The sequence below is a fragment of the Sarcophilus harrisii genome, chromosome 6, assembly GCF_902635505.1.
Source record: "Sarcophilus harrisii chromosome 6, mSarHar1.11, whole genome shotgun sequence".
Lineage (NCBI taxonomy): Eukaryota > Metazoa > Chordata > Mammalia > Dasyuromorphia > Dasyuridae > Sarcophilus > Sarcophilus harrisii.
In genome coordinates, this window is record NC_045431.1 from 35,762,880 (window position 1) to 35,787,758 (window position 24,879).

At 32.6% G+C, this 24,879-nt stretch overlaps 1 protein-coding gene across 4 annotated transcripts in view; it reads right to left on the reverse strand.

Annotated features, from left to right (window-relative positions):
- The window catches only part of FRYL (FRY like transcription coactivator), a 262,394-nt gene that overhangs the window by 190,644 nt on the left and 46,871 nt on the right, over positions 1-24,879 (reverse strand). For 2 of the 4 annotated variants that reach the window (XM_031942463.1, XM_031942464.1), the window contains exon 3: positions 12,825-12,944. The exons of 1 other annotated variant lie outside the window; for it this stretch is intronic. The gene's annotated coding sequence lies outside the window, so the exon portion shown is untranslated. Of the gene's footprint in view, positions 1-10,394; positions 10,447-12,824; positions 12,945-24,879 lie in introns of those variants that run through there. One more of the 4 variants, XM_031942466.1, reaches the window with a different exon arrangement.

Sequence of the window (24,879 nt, forward strand, 5' to 3'; positions counted from 1 at the left end):
ATAGTAATATTACTATACCTCCCTTATTGGCTCTACATTCTATGAAATTCTTAATATACTATTTAGAATATTACAGAATTTATATTAGCCTACAATAAATGAATGAACAACAACAAATATTATGATGTTACGTGTAAGTAACACAAGAATTATTCTGAGAAAATGTTATTTTTAGTTAGTTTGGTTATAATTTTCAATGTTACACCAGATTTGGGTAAAATTACACATTTGTTTTATGCTTAATAATTTTTCTGAAAAAAAGGTCTAGGCTGATCAAGCTATTTATGTTTTCCAAATAAAATTACCTCTACTATTGAAAAAGGAATGCAGGAGGTGCCAGGGAGGGAAAAGAGAGTGAATTCCTCCTACATGTGAAGGTTAATAAAACAGAAAGTCATCTTTAAAGAAAATATTTCCTGCCTTTCACTAAAAGTACATATAACTATAAAGCTAATAATGTAATTAAGATGATAATAAGCTAATCCGATTCAATGCTTTCAATTTAAAGTTGAGAAAAGCCCAGAAAGTTTGACTTCCCTAATATCACAAAGTTCACCATCAAAAAAGTAGGTTTTTTTTAATGATGTCCTTTGTATTATAAACTATATTATAATACATGTATTATATATTATAAGGGACATACGGAAAATTAAAATATGATCTCTCATCTCTAGAAGTTTCCAACAAAGTTACTGAAAAAAAGATGACAATATATTAAAATTTATGAATCAGTAAAAGATTTAAACAAATTTGGGGCAACATTAGAAAAAACATCATGAAGCATATTAGTAACTTATAAATTAACTATTTAAACAATAATTACTATAGGAATGCAAAGAAAGAGATCATTTTAAGACAGTCTAGTCAGAAAAGGTTTTATAGCAGAGTTTTATAGATGTTGAACAAAAGGATAGACTGGATAGTTTTTTTAAGGTCTAGTGATTCCATGATAGGGAAAACATCCAGTAAAGGACATTCCCTTTCCTAGTACAGTCATCTCAAATCTAAGAGAAGGCACTGAAAGGTAGAGTGCCTAGGCCCAGCTGGGCCCCAAAACCAGAATGTGGACAAGGCAGGACTTAAATTAGCTTGGAGCTCAGCACTGAGTTAATGCCATCCTATCTCTGAAAACAGAAACAAGAAGGAGACACCAAAAAAAGAGATTAAGGAGTCCAATAAGCTCCAAGGCTAAAATAAATGAATGAAAATTTCTGAACAATATTTTAGGGAAACTGATCTGTTCCCATAGCAAAGACTGAGTGTAGAAAGAATATTCTATATGTACAGGACAAGTTCTTTTTTGATGAAAAGAAAACAAAGTAAAATGAAGGAGTTAAGTGACCTCTCTTACCTGGGATTGATCTAATATTCTCATACACGGTAATAAACAAAGCAGATTAAATACAGGAACTGGGGTGTGGAAATCAGGAAGAGCTGTGAGCTTGGAACCACAATCAAATCATTTACCTCATAATTCTTGGAGGCAACTCTACGACCCCAACTTCCCTATAAGTTTAAGCAAAAAACACCACAAACAAAGGCTCTTTTGGCCCTCATACAATTTAGATTCCATCTATCCTAAACTATTCTTAATAAAGCATATTTATAAACTACAATGATATTATTACCTCTAAACTCGCATCTCTGCGTAATTTCAATGACAAATTTATTCATCATGTGTTATGGCCAGGCATCATGCTAATGCTAGGTGTACAAAGAAAGAGAAAAAACAGCCTCTGCCTCTCAAGGAACTCACAATCTAATGGAGGAGCCAGCTTGCAAACAAATATTTACAAACAAGTTGTATGTAGCATACACTGAAATGAGCTGATTGGCTGGTTGGTTAAGGGAGATTGAGAAAGACTTCCTGCTGGAACTAGGAGGCAGAGGCGAAGGAGGAGAGCAGTCTAGCCATGGAGACAACCAGAGAAAATACCCATAGTCAGATGGAGGCTCTTCAAGGCCCAGCAAGGAAACAAATGTCACTGTATCTAGTTGGCAGTTAGAGAAAGAATAAAGATGTGAGATAAATATCTCTGCAATTACTCAAAGAATCAGCTGATCTCCAAGGCAGAAGGGAGTTCAGAGGCCAAGTAATCAATTTACACCTGAACAAGAACCTCTTCCGTACCATCCCCAACAAGTGATCATTCAGTATTTTACAAGAAAAAACTCATTACCTACCAAATTAGCCCATCTGGGAGGCATTCTTGTCATGTAAAAATATTTCAGTCTTGGAAGCAAAAACTCATTTTAATAGTCATAACAAATCTATGGTAGGCTTAGGGCTGCTTATTACTTTCTACTAACTTTTCACTCATTCATTATCAATCAATCAGATAGTACTATCGAACACTGTACAATGCAGATGGCATTTTTATGTTGCTAATTCTCTGTAGTAAATATTAGTCTTTAGTCATTTAATAATCTCCATGAGAGGCAGGAATCAGCTTTATTCTTCATCTTTCATAAAATACTTAACATTCTATATAATGAGCACTCAACTATATATATAATATACATGTTCATATATATGTAAATATATATTATGTACATGATATATATACATTATATATGTACATATAATATATATACATAATATATATTTTGACAGGAGTGTTTTAGGATTAAATCAAATTACATTAAATATCTTAATATTTCTAGTTTTTAAAAAGACAAGTTAATAAGGTGATATAGTCTAGTTGAGAGGTCCTCAAATTACAGCCCGCGGACCAGATGCAGCAGCTGAAGACAATTATCCCCTTCACCCAGGACTATTAAGTTTCTTTATTTAAAGGCCCACAAAACAAAGTTTTTGTTTTTACTATAGGCCAGCCCTCCAACAGTCTGAGGGACAGTGAACTGGCCCTCTATTTAAAAAGTTTGAGGACCCCTGGTCTAGTTCATGTAAATAAATTTTATACTACTTAAAATTCAGAAAGATTACTGGATTTCACAATATTTAGGAAATAACATCAAAAAAAAGATACTAAACAACAAAAATATTTTCTCTATGAAAGAAATACATTCCAACTACTACCAAAAAATGAATACTCCTCATTCAGCTTATAGCAACATCTTCATAAATGGAAATAATTATGAATTAAAAACTTATCATTCAGTTGTATTGAAAATTTTGATTTCTATCATGTCAGTGCTACTTAAATTTATTCAACCTTAAGACATATACAATTGCCAAATAACAATATCTACTAATATTTTAAAATAACATTTCTTAAAGTTTTGATTACCCAGGAAAAATTCAAAGTACTCATAGTATCCAAAATAAAATATGACTTAATATGTAACATTTGTTTAATAACTGAAGAATTCCAACCTCCCATTCTGATAAGCTGTATCCATCAGACATTTCTTGGCACAATCTCAGCTTTTCATTTCATGAGACAGACAAAACTGAGTTATTTCTCCAAAAGAACTCTACACTTTAAATATTCTTATCATTCTCTCTGCCTAGAACTATGGCAGATATGCCATATATATGTATATATGCATATATACACACACATATATAATATGAATATTGAATATTCAACCAGAAAATGTAATACTAAAAAGAATCTTTGTAATATGAACCATAAAAGTATTTTTCTTAATAGCTACATAAATTTTACATGACAATAGATTTTGATTTATAAAATCCAAATGAGATTCAAAGGATTGTATAAAACAAAGAATACTGGATTTGAAATCAGGAGATTTGTACCCATTTCAATACAGCCACTTATTGGCTTCTATGTAACTAATAATAGGGCAAATCGCAAACACGAAATTATTTTTTGAATCACGGTAAAAGATATGACATGAATCAATGACATTTGTTTGAAAATATGAGTATATATATCCAGGTTGAGGATTACATCAGTGATGAGAACTCCCTGTGGAAAAACTTCTTCCAGAGATTTAAATCAACAAATCTTGAGTAATTTTTGATCTTCAGCAAGTTACCAGGAACACAAAGGGATTAAATGGCTGGCCTACTGAACCTTCCACAACCTGTACATACCAGAAAAAATTCTGAATCCATGTTCCTGCAAGATTCTAGTCTCAAAAATTGTCTCAACACTGCACTCATTAAAATCTGTATTGTTTTGTGATTCCTATGATAATGGCTGCAAGGTGCATTCACCTATTTATTAGAAGTTAACTCAGACTACTCAAGTCAGTTCCAATGGTCTTATGATGAAAAGAGCCAAATGCAACCAGAGAGAAGACTGTGTGACCTACGTGTGAAGCGCAACATTCTTTTTGTTGTTGTTTGTTTGCATTTTGTTTTCTTTCTCACTTTTTTCCTTTTTGATCTGATTTTTCTTGTGCAGCATGATATTTGTGGAAATATGTATAGAAGAATTGCACATGTTTAACATATACTGGATTACTTGCTAAATAGGAGAAGGGGTAGGAGGAAGGGAGAGAAAAATATGAAACAAGGTTTTTTGCAAGGGTGAATGTTGAAAAACTCAGTCTTTCACTAAAGGTGTATTAGTTATAACATATTGTTGGAGCTATCTATATAAATACATATTTCTTCATTTTACAAGTCCAATTTTGACCTAGATATATGACATTGAAAAGATTTTGCAAAAACAAAATTAATGTATCTGGGGTAAGAAGGGAAGTGATAGAAAGGGAAAACATCTTTGTAACACATTTCTCAGGTAAGGATTTGATATCCAAGATATATAGACAATAACTGTATGTAAGACCAAAAGCCATTTTTCAATAGATAAGTATCAAAGGGTATAAATTTCTTTGAAAAAAATTGCAAACTTTTAATAAGAATATTCCAAATCACTAATAATTAGAAACATTCAAATCAAAGTAACTCTGAGGTTTTAGCTCATGTCTAGCAATTAGCAAAGACAGCATTAGATGGAAAAAGCTACTCGTAGAAAGTAGCAGAAAGAAAGGCACAGTGGTACATAGTTAGGCCAACTATGAATTAGCACAACCATTTTGGAAGGCAATTTGGAATTATAAAAATAAAGGGACTCAAATGTCCATACTCTATCATCTAGAAAGAAAGATAATGAAAGCAAGAAAAACTAATATTTTTATAGCACCTGCTATGTGCTAAGTAAAGCACAAATATCTCATCTGGTCCTCACGACAATCCTGACAGCCAAATAATCATTTTACAGATGAGGAAACTAAGAAACAATTTGCCCAGGGTAACATAGCTATTGAGTGTTTGAAGCTGACTCCAAGCCCAACACTCAATCTTCTGCATAACCTAGATGTCCCTAAATTGCACTAGGCTTCTCTTCCAAAGAAGTCACTGATAATAAGATAGTCCTCATAGACAACAAAATATTTGTAACATTAGCAAAGTAAATGTCCGCTAATTAGAGACTAGTTTTTAAAATTGTAGTAGATAAATATAATGTATATCAGATTTTTTTTTTCAATGTATTAATGTCAGGATTATTTTTCCTTTTTTTTGTCTTTAAAAAATATTTTTATATTGGATCATTCTTGGGTGGTGGGGAAGGGAAAGCCAATAAGAAAAATGTACGTAATATAAAAATAAAAAATATAAAACTTTTTTTTTTAATTGGGGGGAAGAGTCTTAACTTTAAATATTTGCATATAACTTCCATAAGTTTAAGGTTCTGTCCTGGAAATGCTTCACTTCTCTCTTATTACTTCACGTGGTGATCTCCTCAGCTTCCATGGATTTAATTACCATCACTATAATGATTTTCAAAACTATCTATCCTGCCCAAACTTTGTGCTGATCTTCATATGTCACAAAATGAATACCAATAAGTATCTTAAAGTCAACAGATCCAAAACTGAACTCATGATAAACCCTCTTCCATCACTACGATCACCACCATCACTTCATACTTCCTACCTTTTGTATTACTGCAGAGGGCAACAACACAGCTCTCCTAGTCCCTCAGGCTTCCAACTCGGGAGTCATCTGGACTTTCAGGTTTTCACTCCCAATCGCTAAGCTGTTGTCAAGGTCTGTCCATGTGCAAATAAGCTCCCTTTCCCCCTCTGCCACCACCCTGATAGAGCCACTCATCACTTGTCCCTTTAGTTATATCAATAGTCTACCTGTTTCAAGTCTCCTTCCACTCCAATCCATCACAGTCAGTCACTTTAGTGATCTTCCAAAAATGCAGTTCCATTCACATCGCCATTCCCCTACTCAATAATTTCCAGTGGCTTCTTATTGCCTCCAGGACAAAATAAATTTCTGTGCCCAGTATTCAAAACCCTTCATTACCCAGACCCCCAACTGTTCCCATGTTTCTGGTCTTCTAGTACTTTATTCCCTGACTCAAGTGACACTGGTCTCTTCTCTACATCTCAGGCCCTGGCATCTTCTCCAGCTGATCTCCATATCTGGAATGCTCTCTCTCTTCCCTTGCTCCAAGGCCCAACTTAAATCCTATCCTCCACAGGAAGCCTCCCTTAACCTGTCTTAATTCTCATGTTACTTTTCCTGTTATTTTCTATTTATCATATGCATAGCTTACAGTGTACATAATCTGTCTGCATACTGTCTCCCTTATTGGACTGTGATATCCTTGAAGGCAGAGACTCTTTTGCCTTTTAAAGCATTCCCTCAGTGCCTGACACTCAGTAGACACTAAATAACCATGTAATGATGGACTGAATAAGATGCCTATAAAAAGGCAAGAAATCTTTCGGTAGTAAATCTGGCATTTTGGCGATGATGACTGTAATAATAATAATGACAATAATAATAACAGCTAACATTCATACTTCAAGGTTTGCAAAATGCTTCACACATTGACTCCTTTGACTCTCATAATAAGCCCGGGAGGCAGGTACAACAACTATTATTCTCATTTCAAAGATGAAGAAATCAAAGGACACAGGTCAAATGAGTCTCCCAAGGTCACACAGGTGGGAAGTGTCTCAAGCCGCAATGAGCTCCAGCTCCAGCCCTCTACCCTCCAAGCTGCCTCACTGCAAAAATGTCATATAAATGCCATTTGAGAAAATAAAAAGACCAACAAGGATGTAATGGAAACCTTACACCAAACTAGCCCCAGAAAGTACACACACACACACACACACACAACACACACACACTAAAAATCATTAGTGAAGAGAAGCCTATGGCAGCCTTTGCTCTCCCCAGGCCGCTCACTCACTGAGCAATCCCCACAGCTCCAGATGTTATAAAAGACGCACAAACTGAATCCTGGACGGGCCTTCTTTCCCACCACTGTTTTATACAAGAAAAAAGGACTAAAGCAACAGCATGAAGTCACACTGTAACCACAACTGGGAGAAGCCAACCTCCTGAAATTATTCGACCAAAGAGTGAGGTGTCTGCCCCTCTAAGGGAGCACACTATGATTTATGGCTTCCAGACTAAGGTACTTTCAAAAAGTATGGTCCACAAAAGGTCATCACTGTTTCAGTTTTTTAAGCAAAAGGGAAAAAAAATCAAAGATGTACCACTTAGAAACAGAAATTTCCAAGCTAAAAAAAAATACATTATATTAAAAATTAAATCACAGAAAAATTTTAAAATCAGATCCAACTATTCTTACAGTTTTGACCAGAGACCAAATAAGTAAGGGAATACAATAGGTTAAGCTAAATAGAGCCTAAACATTAGAAATTACAATATAAATGAACTTGGAACAGTGAAGAAAGTTATATATATTTAAGTAAAAATACATTTTCTTTAATATAAATATCTTCAAAATAAAACTAGTAACAAGTGATTCAGGTTTAAATAAAAATGTAAGGCATATTTCAATGATTAAGAGGCATATAAAAATTTTTTAAAATCATCTGGTAATATATCTGGTATTCTGGTGATAATAACAATAACAGCAATAGCTAGCATTTATATAGAACTTTAAGGTAGGCAAAGAGTTTTACAAAGATCAGCACCCTAAACACCACTTTCCCTATTCAAATTAATTCACAATGTGAATCCTAATAACTTTTAAGTTCTAGTGCCACATACAAAATCTTAAGGCAGCTGGCAAAACTAAAATGATCAATAAATAAATAATCTCCAATTCATTTAATAAAATATCTTTTCTTAAGGATGGCATTAAAAAAGTAACTTTTCCCCTTAAAATTTTATTGGATAAAAAGCTTTCCTATTTTATGTAATAATATATCTCTACAATATAAGTGAGATGTCAGTTCTTTTTTTTCCCATACCTATTTGGAATGAGAGAAGTCAGTGTATTTCTGTAAAAACAGAACTTCAAATGATTCATAAATGTTTATTGTCAATTTCTTTTTAACTTTTTTGTTTCTATGAACTACATGCATTATATTAAAAAAGAGATATTTTTCCATCTTCTTAAATTCTCCAATAATTACTATTAAACAGTATCTTCACTGATTTTCAATTTCAACAGTAAAAATCAGATCCAAATCCCTCTTAAGTCAAAGCAAAATTCTTAATAACACATATGTTTATCAGGCAAACAGTAGCACTGTTTTCTTTAAAAATGTTATTAACTAAAGAATAAAAATTATCTCGATCCGTCATGCTTTGTTTTAACATAATCAAAAAACCTAAATACCTAGGGAAAACTAAACACTTAATAAGTCTTTACCACGTTGATGATGTTTATACTTGTCATAATCAGGATGAAGAAAATCGACGACATCTTCTTCATTTATAGTCTTTCCTAAAGAAAACAGGCTAAGACGTCTCATCTTCAGTAATAGTGGAGAGTTTTCCTGAAAATTATCACCAATATCCAAAGCCACATCTCCAGGAAAAGCAGTAGGAACACTCTTTTTAAAAAAATCCATCTTGGGATTCTTCTACATAATTAATATCAGTTGTTAATAGTTTTCAGAATTGAAAACCAGATACTGGCACAAGTTTCCCTACAGACAAATTAATGTCAACTGTTTATGTTATGGGAGCAAAGAAAGTCATGTGAACTTAGGCAGCAGTAGGTAGGAGATCGAGAACCAGCTGTCTTGAAGCTGATTTTTGAAGACATTTACTGCACAAAACTGATAACAAAATCAGCAGAAAAAAGACCCAAAGTTAAATACACACACACACACACACACACACACACACACACACACAGACACACTTAACAAGAATACAAACATTTTAGAATTATAAACTTAATCACTGAAAAACTAGATTTTTGTGAAATGCTTAATAAATGAAAGTTTACTTTGATCTAGGCTGAGTAATCAATCCTTTAGAATACAGTAGGAATGACTAACAGTAACTTAGTTAAAAGATAATACTTATCATTTAGAAAATTCACCAAGACACCTCAGAAGCACTCCTACATTACACATACAAGAATAACCAAAAGTTTTACCTTGTTCAAGCATGCTACATTACAGAACATACAAAACCACTTAATATGTTAACTGCTAATTATTAATGGTAATAATGAAAACCTCAGCAAGGATCACTTAAAATGGAAATAAATAAACAAGAATATGAAAATTAGGAGCAAAGTTATAGCTTTAAAATTTTAAGTGTCCAAATATAAACTTTGCAAACACAGAAGATTAAAGTTAAAGAAATTGAGCATTGTATGAAATACTACATAATGTAAAAATAAAAGAAACATTTCTCTAAAATAATCTTGTAAAATGCTACAACAGTTCAGGGACTGAAATTAAAATCTAAAATTGATTAATTTCTTCTCCATTCCTGTCTGCCTGCCCTCTGGTGGTAGTGTTAATGTACAAAAAAGAAACAAATAAAGGATATAAGAAATATAAATGGGATTTTACTATTTTATCAAGAAGTTAAGTGTTTTTTAACATCTTGGAAATTTTTACATTGATATTCAATACCTGATTTTTATTGATGAAATATGAATTATGCATATGATGTAAAAAGAATGACAAAAAGTACAAAATGCTGAAAATGTTAAAGTATATAAGTATTTCATTCTTTAATATGCTTATTTTATAAGTCGATGGAAGATAAAGTTAGTGTTAATTAAGATAACTAGGGTTTCCCTGCCAACACAAAAAACCATTAAGAAAAAAAAGATTTTTTTTATCAATTTTCTGACTTTCAACTCTATTGATTCCATTCATTAAACAAATACTTTTTGAGCTTCTATTACATGCAAAATACATATAAGGGTAGGTTTGGCAAGCACATAGAAAAAATATTACTGAGTTCTTAAACAGATATGGCCTTAATCAAGGCATACTAATAAGGAACCATTCAACCAATGCTGATTAAAATTCTCTCTTCTATTGTTCTCTGATTTCAGATTTTTGTTTTTCCCAAATACATTGAAAACTATTTGAAGGTAAGGCCCATCTCATACTTTTCCAGGATCACCACAGTACCCAAGTCAGTGTGGAACACAGAATAATAAATATTGTTTTCATTATTAACACAGGGAGTAAATACCCACCATGTGTAAGGTGCTGTGCTTGTCTGTTACATGCTTCTTTCCTACAAGTATTTAGACCTAGAAACAAAAGACAAGTGCTAAAAGAGATCCACAGTCATTTAGTACAAATTTATTTTACTACAGGTGAGGAGAGAGTGATTAATAGTATCAAAGGCTGCAGAGAGATCTAGGAAAGTAAGGCTATAAAAAAGGCTAGTTTTGTATTTTCTAGAATTATTTCTTAACAGTTTGGATTGGTTTTTTCACTGTGCAAATTATTATTTTTTTTCTTTTTGAAGCCTTTGTAATTTTTTTCTCTTACATCATTTTTCAAAACAAGCCAAACAACCTGTAATGACCCAGATAATTCCTTAGGTGAGCAGCTGAATGATACAGTAGGTAGTGTACTAAGCCTGGAGTCAAGAAAATCAGAGTTCAAATCTATCCTCAGACACATATTAGCTGTGTGACCCTGGACAAACTACTTAACTCTGTTTGCCTTAGTTCCATCATCTGTAAAAGGAGCTGGAGAAGGAAACTGCCTGTCTCTGACAAGAAAAGCCCAAATGAGGACATGTGGAAGCATCAATGGGAAGCATTCCCACTGAAATAACTAAAGGAAAAATTCCTCAGGTGATTTGGGGATGAAAAGGTCATGGAAATCTGAGTTGAATGCACCTAGTTATTTGAATAACATTTGTCCTTTTCACATATTTTGCTTTCCCCATTTTAGCTCTTTCCTAGTCTTCTTACTAATTCATAGCTATCTTCCCCCAACCCCACCCTGCCTTTTTTTAAGTGGAGGGAAGCATTAAGAAGGAAATATAGTAAATGGTGGGAAAAAATTATTTTAGTGAGCATGTTTATGTTTGTTCAATATCTTTATATCTCATGGGAAAACAATCCCCTTTATTTTTCTTAATATTTTATTTTTTTGTACCAGATTAACTGTTTGCTTGAGTGATCTCACAGCCATAAAAGCTAAAACATGCTAGTATTAAAATACAAAAATATAAAAAGAGATAGTGAGGGTCATATTATTCCTCTTTAATTCAGAACTTAAATGGTACCCTTCCACTCACTCTCTTGGTTATAGAATTAGCTGCTACAGAAGTGAGCAACCAAGTAATTACCAAAGCATAGCAAGAAAAATTGATCTGGTCGTCTCTACCGCTAACAAAACTTGGATTTCCAGAATGAGTCAATGGGGTGGGTGGAGAGTATAGAGGGGGAGGAAGGCTAGTACACAAACACCTTTTCCTGGGGACTTCTGGGTCACATGTCTAAAAAGATCATCTATTTTCCTCCAAACCTCACAATCTTTCAAACCCTTCCAACACAGGGATGTACAGAAAATGAAGCAATTTCAGCTGTCTCTAGGACACCAAAAATCCAAACAAGGTAAAAAAAAAAAAAAAAAAAAAATCAACGAAATACCTTAACTGGTTCATGCAGCAAGAGCCACAGCAGCATGGCTTACAACAAACTTGCACCAAACTACACCAACTTCCCTCAAGCCCCCTGTGCCACTAAGATTCAAAAAGCAGAAAACTTTTTCAAAGAGAGCATCAGCAGAAGCAATGAACAACAGTACTCTGTGCCAAAAGCCAGGTCAGTACCATTCAATCCCTTGCACATGATGATTCCAAAATGCTAGGGAGTTCAATCAATCATGTATAAGACAGTTCCAAAGGATACATGATGACAAATACAGTGAACTCTGAATGCAGATTAAAAACATACTACTTTTGACCTTCTTTACATTTCTTGCTTTTTATTATTTATATTTACTGAGCTGTTCTGTTTTTATTCATCTTTTATACAACATGGTTAAAGTGGAAATATTTTTGCAAGACCTCACAAGAATAACTGCTTTAATACTGTTTACCTTCTCAGCAGGTGGGGGAAAGGTGGGAGACAGGGAAAGAATGTGGAACTCTAATTTTTTAAAATGTAGGTTAAAAATAAATAAAAATATTTTATTGGAGGGAAAAAAAAGGCAACTATAGAATATCACTGAACTTGATTTCTGAAGTTGAACAAATAAATCTCAGACTCAGTTCCCCACTCTGGAAAATAGAGAAAATTGCATTTATACTGCTTCAAAGATTTATTGTAAGGACACTTTACAAAGTGTCATATAAATGTTAATAAAATATTATCATTATAATTATTATTCTTTTCTAAAAATACAAAAACTGTATACAATCTTAATTCCTTTGAAAACAAGGGCTTTTTTGTTTGTTTGTTTTTTGCCTTTCTTTGTTATCTATCTCAAATATGTGGCCAATGACTGGCACAAAATAAGTACTTTAAAAATGCTTCTTTAATACTTGGTAAATCCAATTCAAAAAAGTAACCAAAAACAAGTAACTGAAATATCTTTTTTAAAGTTTTCTTATATTCCATAATCCATATGTGGTACTTTTAAAGTTTCTGTAATAAGCTTACCGTTTCACTCAACAAAATGACCTCTTGATGATAACTTGGTTCATCTACCTTGATAGTGTCAATCTTGGGCAGATTAGCTGAGTTAACAACAATCCAAGACTCAAATAAATGGCTTTATTTCTAAAATATAAAAAAAAAGGATACCACTTATAAATTATAGCATAAAAACATATTCAGTGACAACAAAAATGTACTTCTAAAAAACAACAATAGCTGAACAGTTAAATATCAGAATGACAAAGCATGGCCCCAGGAGAGATAATTCTCCTTTCTTGGGGGAGGGGAAGAAAAAGAAGGAAGAGTTGGGACAGTATGGGTATGAAATACTGCTTGCTTTCAGACTCTAGAGATGCTAGGTAATTTTACTGAATAATATTTTCTTTCTTTTTCCTTTTTTATTACAAAGGATGACTCCCTTGGCAAGGAATAAAGAAGGAATATATTTGGAAATGAAGGGAATTTTAAAACAAAGAATATCTTAAAAAAAAAAAAATCAGAAAAAAAAGAGTCCCTTATCTTTAACCTAGAGATTCAACCTATATTCCAATGAAATCAAAGAAACAGAAAGAGCTCTTAGACAAAAAGATCACAAAATATTCAGAGCAACACTTCTGTAGCAGCAAAACAACTATAAAGTAAATACCTATGGACTGGAGAATGGTTAAATCAGTTCATTGTGATACATGAATGTAATAGCATATTACCCTAAGAAATAATCAAAATTAATTCAGATAAACATGGAAAGATTTAAGTTAATAGCAGCCAAATAAAATAGGGAGAACTAGGAAAATGAAATTCACAGTAACTATTATAATGTAAGCCAAAGGACAAGACAAAGGAAATTAAATGCTAAGTAATTTTAAAGACCTAAATCTAGTTTGAAAATGAGGTTATAAAGTACACTTTCATTTATGCTTGAAGAGGTAGACTGAGTGTGTAACGAGATATATTGTCAGATTCAGCAGATTCACTTTTTTATTCTTTTATAACAAGAGAATTACTAGATATAAGAAATAAATTCATAAGAAGCTATGAAGGGAATTAAATATGAGGGGGAAAAAGAGAAATCAACAAACCCCAAAAATAACTTGAAAAAAAGAAATCTAATAACAAAACCAAAAGGATATAATAGAAAAGGCACAATTTAAATAACTACCAAAAAATACTGAAATACTTGAATAGATTTTCTAAAACATACATGAATATACTTACAAAATATTCTTCAAAGAAAAAGAAAACTTTTATTAGACAGATATTCATTTCAGTAAGGCTATGCCATGATTTTAAAAATTAATGGAACTTAAAATTACCTTACAAATTTGGGTATTACAACAATCAAACTACAGATGCGAGAGAGGTTAAAGAAGTGAAAAGGGAAGGAGGCAGAACATTTCAAGATGGCAAATTATAGTATAAGACGATAACTGACAAAATTCTTTGATGCTACCAAAAAAAAGGGAATATGACAAATGTTGGGGAGGTAAAACAGGTACATTAAAACTGGAACTGTGAACTGGCCCAACCATTCTAGAAAATAATTTGCAACTGTATACAAAATGACCAATTTGTGCATAATCTTTGACCCAATGTGATACCACTACCAGGCCTATAATCTAAAGAAACCAAAGAAGATAGATAGATAGACAGATACACAGATAGACAGATAGATAGATAGATAGATAGATAGATAGATAGATAGATAGATACAGAGAGATATGGATGGGTGTCAGGTCTTTTCATAATGATAGTAAATTAAAGAAGTGCCCATCAACTTGGGAAAGACTGAACAAAATTATGGCATATGAATGTGATGGGATAATGTTGTGCCATAAAAATAAAAAATGGGATTTTTTGGAGAAAACCTAGTAAAACTATGAACTGATGAATGAAATAAATAGCAACCATGAGAACAATTTATTCTACAATAAAAACACTGTAGAAACAATTGCAAAAGATCTGTGAACTCTGCTTAATACAATGACCAATCATGAGTAGAGAAGACTATATGTGTATGAAGAATGTGTCCTACAGAATGGTGACAGATGCCTGTTTGCCAAGGCCAGGACAACTACACAAAACACCAGAAATTAGTAAGTTCTACAATATTTCCCTAAGGACTATCAGTGTCACAGCAAGTAATGGTCTTGATTGGGGATCATGCAAAGACAAATTAGAGGCCAGAAGAGTTCAAAATCCACAGGGAAACAATAGGATATCAAGATTGAATCAAGGAGATAAAGACTGGTGGCTAATCACCACCAGTCTATCCATCCAGGCCAGTAGCCACAACAATACTCAGACTCACAGAAGTCTCGTACAAACAGGAGCTCCCTAACCCTTCCAAGAAAAGGGCAGAGATAAATCCAGAAGACAGTAACTCAACAATAAGCATATATTTGTCCCAACTAATAAAACTGAAATTATTATACAAACATTAAATCTTAAATAACTATTTTCATTATTATATTATATTATAGCTTTAGGTAAAGCTATAAATCACAATCTTAGACACATCAGTCAATCAAGAAGTAAACATTTGTTATCTATTATGTGTTTAGGCATTATGCTAAGCTATCCCAACAAACATTACTGATTTAGACAGAAATTTTCTATAAATCCTTTCCAGAAAACTAATATGGGACTCACTAGTAAACATTTCAAATAACATATTCATTGAAGTTCACATGATTGAAATTAGAAAAACTAAAAAAATTATGCTGACACATATATTCTTAAAAAATAAAACTAAATGAGACAAAAACTTCTATCACTGAAAACAGTCATGAGACCTAAATGAAAAAACTGTTATGGGAAAAATTTTCTTAAAAAGAAAAAAATGTCAGTTGACTGTTTTTACAATGGCAAATTCATTACTCTTAAACATTACTATGAAAACAACTGACTAAAATTAATGCTATGAAAGAATTAATACAATCATAACATTAAAAAATTAGGGTACTTCAAATTCAGATTCATATGATTTAGTTTTGCTAAATAAAAGCAATTTGATAAGATCAACTTATATTAGAAGTAGAAAAAATAACTATATGCAGAATTATTGTTGACATTTTCCCCTAAAATTAAAAAATAATAAATAATAATTCAGGGCAGCTTGATGGTTCAGTGGATAGAGCACTTGGCACTGGAGTCAGGAGGACCTGAATTCAAATCCAGCCTCTGACACTTAATACTTACTAGCTGTGTGATCTTGGGCAAATCACTTAAACCCAACTGCCTTTCAACAAACAAGCAAAATTCAAAGACTGATCTCCGCTGGAAAAATATTAAAGTTTTTCATCACTTAACTTTATTCCCCATAAGCTTTCTATTAAAAAGCACAAAACTGCATCACAGTACTCTCAAAAAAGGAAGTGTCCAACTCCCTTTCAAATTACCATTTCTGAAATATTCAGATTTTCATGTACTTATAGACTCTCTAAAATATTGTACTTCTTAGAAAGCCAAGAAGACCAGTGAACAGTGAAGACCAAAAGAAAATATTATTTTAAAATGAAAAACTTCAAGTTGCAAAGTTTTAATTTCTACAGTATTCTTTTGATTTTTAGAACCTTCCCAGATGTTGTGACTCAGTCTAAAATATTTTTCTAAGATAAGAAAAAAAAAGGTTTCCAACATGTTTTCTGTCAGCATCTTCAAAGATCTCTTAATTCTTTCCATCCAACCCCTATGATACTAATTATTCCTTTATTACATTAATAATTATAAATGTGGAAATCTCCAATATTACATTCTGAAAATCCTTATTAGCTCCTCAGGAAGTCTGACACCACTATAATCACAGACAACTTACTGAGGGTTATGCAAATAGGATACAGAGAAGGTAAAAAGACCAAAATCTAACCAGGTTTGATGCTAAATATTTATGACCTACTGGAGGCTGAAAGCAAGTTCCAGCCACCTGATTTAGGACTACAACAATAGCTGTCAGATCACATAAGAAGTCAGAGCCCAACAAGTCCTGGCCAGTCAATACAAGAGTAATGAAGATAAGACTGTCTCTAACAAAGCTTCAATAGAAAAACTAAGGCTGGAGGAAGGGGTAAATCAAAGAAAACTGTTAACACAATAAGGAAATAATATAAATTAAGAGATGCCAAGAAGTAAACCTAGAGGAAAAGAATAACTCCACAAGTATAAGCAGAGTACCAGGAAAAAAGAATAGATTAGCAACAAGGATTTGAATAGGGTTGGAAGAAATGACTGAAGAATAGAATGAAATTTGAAATCTTAAGGAAAAAATGCTGGGAGAATAGCTCAGAAAGTGGAAAATCTTATCAAAATAGTAGACTCCTTAAAAAATAAATTGGAGCAAACAGAATTTCATAGTGTCATGAGAAAAATCAAAAGACTAAAAAAATTAGAATACTACATAAGTTGACCTATAATCAAATGAAAAATGCTCTAAATCTCTACTGATTAGAGAAACGCAAATTAAAACAATTCTGAAGTATTACGTCCCACCTATCAGAATGGCCAACATGACAGAAAAGGAAAATAATAAATGTCAAGAGGATGTTGAAATGACCCAACTATTCTGGGAGGAATTTGGAACTATGTTCAAAGGGCTACAAAACCATGCATACCTTGTGACCTAGCAATATCACTATTATGTCTGTATGTCAAAGAGAACAAAGAATTCTACATATACAAAAACATGTATAAGATCTCTTTGTGGGAACAAAGAATTGGAAATTGAAGGGATATCCATTAATTAGGAAATGGATAAACAAGTTGTGGTGTTTGACACTGATGGAATATTATTATGCTAAAAAAAATGATGAGCAGGATGACATCAGAAAAACCTGGAAAGACTTATATGAATTAAAAGCAAATAGAAGTGAGTCAAACTAGGAGAAGATTAATAAAGCAAAATTGCAGGATGATCAACTATAAATGACATAGCTATTCTGAGCAATACAATAATCCAAGATAATTCTGAAAGACTTATGATGAAAAATGCTATCCACTTGCAGAGAAAGAAATGATATCTGAATGTAGATCAAAGTACATTTCTTTCATTTTATTTTCTTTGTTTGGCTGGTGGAGGTAGGGAGGTTAGGGTGGTAAAGAAGGAATGGATGTCTGTTTTCTTTTGTAACATGGCTAATATGGAAATGTTTTGCATTATTTTACATGTATAATCTACAATTGCTTGCTTTTTCACAAGAGAAGAGGACAGTGGGAAGGAGAGAATTTGGAATTCAAAATTTCAAAACATGAATGTTAACTTTTTTACATGCAACTAAAAAAATATAAAGAAAAAAAATTTTTAAGAATATATAAGCTAACAGCCATCAAAAAATGACGTGGAAAACAGGAAAAGAAGAAAAAATTTAAGAATTATTAGATTTCTTGAAAAGGCTGAACAAAAACTTAGACCACATTTCAATAAAGTATAAAAGAAAATTGTCCAGGTCTATTAGAAACACAAGATGAAGGGAAAATAAAATCTGCCAGTCACTTCCTAAAAGAAATTCCAAATTTAAAACTTCCCCAAAAAGATCATAGCCAAAATCCAACCTTTCATTTCAAAGAAAAAATATCAGAGATGGCCAGAATTCAAATAACAAAGAACCAATGTCAGGATCACACAAGAAGACTATGCAGCTGTTACTATGCTCACTTGTTTTTTAGTTGTGTCCAACTCTTCAAGACTCCATTTAAGATTTTCTTAAGCAATTACACTAAAATGTTTTGTCATCTCCTTCTCCAGCTCATTTTACAGATGAAGATCTGAGGCAAAAAGTGTTCAATGACTTGCCCAGAGTCACATGCTAATATGTGTCTAAGACTGGATTTGAATTTAGGAAGATGTCTTCCTGATTCCAGGCCTAGTGCTCTATCCATTGGGCTACCCAGCTGACCCTAAACCTATTTTGTTGCTCCTGTCAAGATGCCAAACACTGGAGTAGCACATTCCAAAAGCCAAAAGATAAAAAAGTTTAAAATAACAAGCAGCTTGACTTTGAAAAGTGAGTAAAATTCCTTTATTGAAATAAATATTTTAAAGCATTTCTGATGAAAATTACAAAACTGAATAAAAATTGTGAAATGCAAACACAAAAGTCAAGAAAAACCTAGAAAAATAATTATATATTAGCAATTGGAAGAAACTAAATAATAACAATGGCAATGTAATAGGGAAAGGAAAGACAAGGTCCTTTAGATCTTTAATGTCTTCAGGACTTAGAGATAAATTTTAAAAAGGATGAGGGCTAAATGTGGTTTTGTCTGTGGGCTACTTTTACATAACTAAATATTTTTTTAAAATTCATTTAGAAGAGTGAAAGGTCAAGAATCTTAGCAGAAATTATGGAAAGAAAGGAAACCAAAGCAATATTTCACTAAAACTATTTGGTAACTGAAAAAAAAAATCTGATCAGAAATAAAAATTGTATATCAGAGAATTCCAGGATATCAGAGAACTCCAGGCCTGATCAAACACAATAATTGATATAGGATAAAAGCTTAATATTTGATAAACCCCAGGACACATCAACTACTGAAGAAAAAAATTCAATAATTCAAGAAAAACTACTGGGAATACTGAAAAATAATATGTAAGAAGTTAAGTTTTTGCGAATATCTCAAATTATACACTAAAATAAGCTTCAAATGGAGACAAATTTTAATTGAAAAAAAGGTTTTACCACAAATTATATTAGGGATGGAGATACCTTTCAGAACTAGAGGTATAGGAAGAGATCTTGATCAAATAAGATTTTGAGCAAAGAATTATAAAAATAAATGAACAATTATGATTATTAAAAATAAAGTTTTGGACAATTATTATTAGGGAAAAAAGCATTAATAGGGGAAAAAAATCTTTGTAACAATTTCTCAGTTATAAGAGAATATATAAGAGAAGTTATAAGACCAGTTATAAGGTCTGATAGATAAAACACATTACTGAATTGAATCAAAGACCCACTACTCATAAGTAATTATAGATCCATTCCCCAATAGATAAATGATCAAGGGATTATGAACAGGAAATTCTCAGGCATATCAACAACCATTGAAAAACTGCTTTAAATAATTACTAATAAAAGAAATACAGATTTAAAATTACTCTGAATAATTTTCATTACTTTACATCCACCAGATTGGTTAGGATGTCCCCGAAAAAAGGACAATTCTTAAGAGGTATAGTTCAAAAAATAATATATTGTTGGTTGAGCTGTGAACAAATTTAACCATTCTTGAAAACAACTGAGAACAGTTATAACCCAAAAAGTCATGAATTGTATATATTCTCTGAAATTATACCACCACGAGATAGATACTAGACAGATCGAAGTTTTTAAAGTTAGAGGAAAAGGATCTACAAAGACAAAACTATTTATAGCTGTACCTGCACATTAACTGAGGAAAGGCTGAACAAAATGTAATGTCACAGATTATACAATAAAGTATGACAAAAGGGAGGCAGTCAGAGAAATGAAGAACCTATGTAAAATGATGCAGAGTGAAGTAAAGAAGCAGAATAGCATCATAACAATGCAAAGCAAAAACACTTTTGAAGGTTTCAGAGATCTAAACAAAGCAGAGACAAAGTCACAATTTCAGATTGATGAATGTTTCTCACACTTCAGAGTAGAAAGACAGTGAATGACAAGTGCAGACTGAGACATATTTTCAGAAATGGGTAATTGTAGGAGTTTGTTAGGTTTAACTATATATAGAATTGTCAATGGAACTTTTTTTTTTAAATAAAAAAAAAAGCTGAAGGAAATTCAGAATGAGAGAACCAAGAAGGACAGTATTGTTCCTACAAGGTAAAACTTATAGCTTTCCTTTCAAAAAATGAACTGGACCCCAATAAAGATATATGGTTTCACATGACATGATATTTCGTTTTCCAGTCCTACATGACCCCATTTGGGGTTTACTTGGCAAAGACGCTGGAGTGGTTTTCCCATTTTCTTCTCCAGCTTATTTTACAGATGAGGAAACTGATGCAGACAGGATGAAATGACTTGAGCAAGGTTAGGATTTGTACAGCTAACAATTAGCTACAGTCATATTAAAACTCCAGGAAATGTCTTCCTCACTCTAGGTTCAGCATTCTATCTACTATATATCCTTGCTGCCCTGAGGTTTCACATACAATTATCTAATTTTAATATTCATAATAAAGTAAAATTTACTTTAAAAATCTGTTTAAATAGAAAAATGCAGAGAAAGTGGTATCGATTATATTACTTTGGGTATTCATTATTGCCTTTAGAAAAATGAAAAATAAAAAAAACCTTTACATTTTCAATAAAATTAACACAGCTTCAGCATAACATGCCAGCTGTCAAAAACAATCTTTTGATGCAGCACTTTTAACACAACTATTCCTCTGTGTGTTCACATGAATAGCTGAAAGGCGACTTTATTATGTACTAATACTAAATAAGCCAAATTCTCCTAATATGTAAAACTCTCCTTAAATTCAGTATGTAGTTTTCAGCTCTAGAAGTAGAGAATCAAACCCCTCAAGTACTGCAAAAATTTGATTAATACCATTTAGACTACTATTTTTAAAAATTACAATAAACAATGACATCCACAGTCATGGATGTGTGTACATCCTTGTAGAATATTAAAATCTCACTCCTACCAAGATAAGGTCAAAATGGGTTCATGACCTAGGCATAAAGAATGAGATTATATTATAAATAAATTAGAGGAACACAGGATAGTTTACCTCTCAGACCTGTGGAAGAGGAAGGAATTTATAACCAAAGAAGAACGAGAGATCATTACTAATCACAAAATAGAAAATTTCAACTATACCAAACTGAAAAGTTTTTATACAAACAAAACTAATGCAGACAAGATTAGAAGGGAAGCAATAAACTGGGAAAATATTTTTACAGTCAAAGGTTCTGATAAAGGCCTCATTTCCAAAATATATAGAGAACTGACTCTAATTTATAAAAAATCAAGCCATTCAATGGTCAAAGGATATGAACAGACAATTCTCAGATGAAGAAATTGAAACTATTTCTAGCCATATGAAAAGATGCTCCAAGTCATTATTAATCAAAGAAATGCAAATTAAGACAACTCTGAGATACCACCACCTGTCAGACTGGCTAGAATGACAGGGAAAGATAATGCGGAATGTTGGAGGGGATGTGGGAAAACAGGGACACTAATACATTGTTGGTGGAACTGTGAATACATCCAGCCATTCTGGAGAGCAATTTGGAACTATGCTCAAAAAGTTATCAAACTGTGCATACCCTTTGATACAGCAGTGTTGCTGCTGGGCTTATATCCCAAAGAGATCATAAAGAAGGGAAAGGGACCTGTATGTGCACGAATGTTTGTGGCAGCCCTTTTTGTAGTGGCTAGAAACTGGAAACTGAATGGATGTCCATCAGTTGGAGAATGGCTGAATAAATTGTGGTATATGAAAATTATGGAATATTACTGTTCTGTAAGAAATGACCAACAGGATGATTTCAGAAAGGCCTGGAGAGACTTACACGAACTGATGCTGAGTGAAATGAGCAGGACCAGGAGATCATTATATACTTCAACAACAATACTATATGATGACCAGTTCTGATGGACCTGGCCATTCTCAGCAATGAGATCAACCAAATCATTTCTAATGGAGCAGTAATGAACTGAACCAGCTACGCCCAGAGAAAGAACTTTGGGAGATGACTAAAAACCATTACATTGAATTCCCAGTGCCTATATTTTTTGCCCATCTGCATTTTGGATTTCCTTCACAGGCTAATTTGTACATTATTTCAGAGTCTGATTCTTTTTGTACAGCAAAGTAACAGTTTGGTCATGTATACTTATTGTGTATATAATTTATATTTTAATATATTTAACATCTACTGGTCATCCTGCCATCTGGGGGAGGGGGTGGGAGAAAGAGGGGAAAAATTGGAACAAGAGGTTTGGCAATTGTCAATGCTGTAAAGTTACCCATACATATAACCTGTAAATAAAAGGCTATTAAATAAAAAAATAAAATAAAATAAAATCTCACTCCTTCTACCCCCAATTTCTGTTTAAAATGTATGAATTAGCCCTGAGCCACTTCTGAGAAACCATAACACACAGTTTCTGTTAAGCCAAAGAACTAACACACAGATAATTTGGAAAACTAGATGGGAGCTTCCCAAGTGAGGTCAAAAAGTAAACAGATTGATGGGTAAGAGGGGAAAAGGCTGTTTTCCCAGTTCAAAGGAGAGGGTTTTACAAACTGGGTCTGAAACTAAAATTTGATACTAAAGAAATTAGCTTGTCTTTTTTAATATAACAATAGGGCAAGGGGAAAAAAAAAGAGGTGGGGTCAAGTGCACTTAGCTGCTTCCAAAATTGCTGTTTATTTTTTATATTCTGCCTACCCTGCTAACCTCTTTTTATTAGGTTAACAGAGTCTCCCTAAACTCCCCCCCCGCCAGTCCCGACCTAAGTTCACACCAGATGACCTAGTAAATCAGCTTATTACTTTATAAGTACTATGAAAACATATTCCATAAGTTATAAAGCACAAGTACAGCTAGGGGTCAGTCATCTCCATTACCCAAGTCTACACCTCTGGTATAACTGCAATAATCTCCTGACTGGTGTTCGGCCTCCAGTTTTTTTCATCTTCCAAAATGCTGCCAAAATCGTCTTCCAAAAGCACAGATCTCTCTATGTTACTCCTCTCATGAAGCCTGATTTTAGTTTTTGGTACTCTCTCCATCCTCCATTCTCAAATTATCATCTACTACTTAGGTGTTTATTTGATGTATTCCCATGCAGAATAGAAATTCCTTATGAGTAAGAACAATTTTTGTTTTATATCCCTACCAATGAACATAGCGCATTACACAAATAAATGCCTGATTAAACTGAATTTTATGCAAAATGACAATTTTGTCCTGGTTGACCCAAAAGCATCTATGGAATCAATTATCCAGGGTAAATCTCAATTTTAACTTGACAATGAGCAACTATATTTCTCTGCTTGTTTATCCTATTCATGTTTTATGTACTATGACTTTTATTTACAATTATTATCCGAAGCAACAGAATATAATTACAAAGTACTAAGCATATGGTCTGCTGAGATCCATATTCAAATTCTGAAACTCATTTTCCTCATCTATAAAGTAGAGATAAGCATACTGGTACTATTACAGAGTTGTTGAGAAGATCAAATGAGAACTGGGTAAATCTTAAAGCACGATATAAATGCCACTTGTCATTTACTATTATATAAAACTTATAGCCCAATAAGAATTTCCTTGAAAGTCTAAATATCTAAATAAATTGAAGTCTAAATACCCATTTCTTAAGTTCCAGAGACAGGTTAAAAAGAAGTTTTATTTGCTTAGCTTGATTTTAATCTAAAAGTAAGGGAGAAAATAAATGAATAAGAAAATAAAAAGATTAATTAATTAATTAAAAGGAAGAGAGTTAAGTAGTCTTCAAGAAATTTAAATAGCTTCCCAATGTCCTCTCCTAAGTTCTGCCAAAACAGTAGTAGTTTACTGTTTTGTTTAAAATAAACATATCTTCTATTCAAATGAAAGTACAAAACTAAACACTAAAATCCAAATTTTAAACAAAAATTTTTGCTAGGCCATTTTAATAATTTATATAAATGCTTGACTCTCCTTTTTTAAATCTATGTTCAGTAGGAAAGGCAGAATGACAAAGTCAAGAGCCTTCTCAAGTGAATTGGGTCACCAATATTTTGTCATATTTCAGATGGGGCATTAATGTACAATGTTTAATAGAAATTCATCTTTATTATTTGAAAACCTAGAGAATGAGAGAAAAGGATGCTTCAAGTACAGTAGAAGTAAATGACAAATAGAAAAATTTTTGCTTTCTGACCCAGAAAAGTGGAAATAATTCTGAAAATAATTACTCTAAGATAATAAATAAAGATCAGAAAGTAAATGAGTTTGGCTAAGTCCTTTTAGTAATTGTTTTCTGGGAATGTGTCCAAAAAACTAGAAAATGAACAAAACACAGACAAGGAGAAAAAAGTTACAGGAAGAAGACTACAGAATCCAAAAAT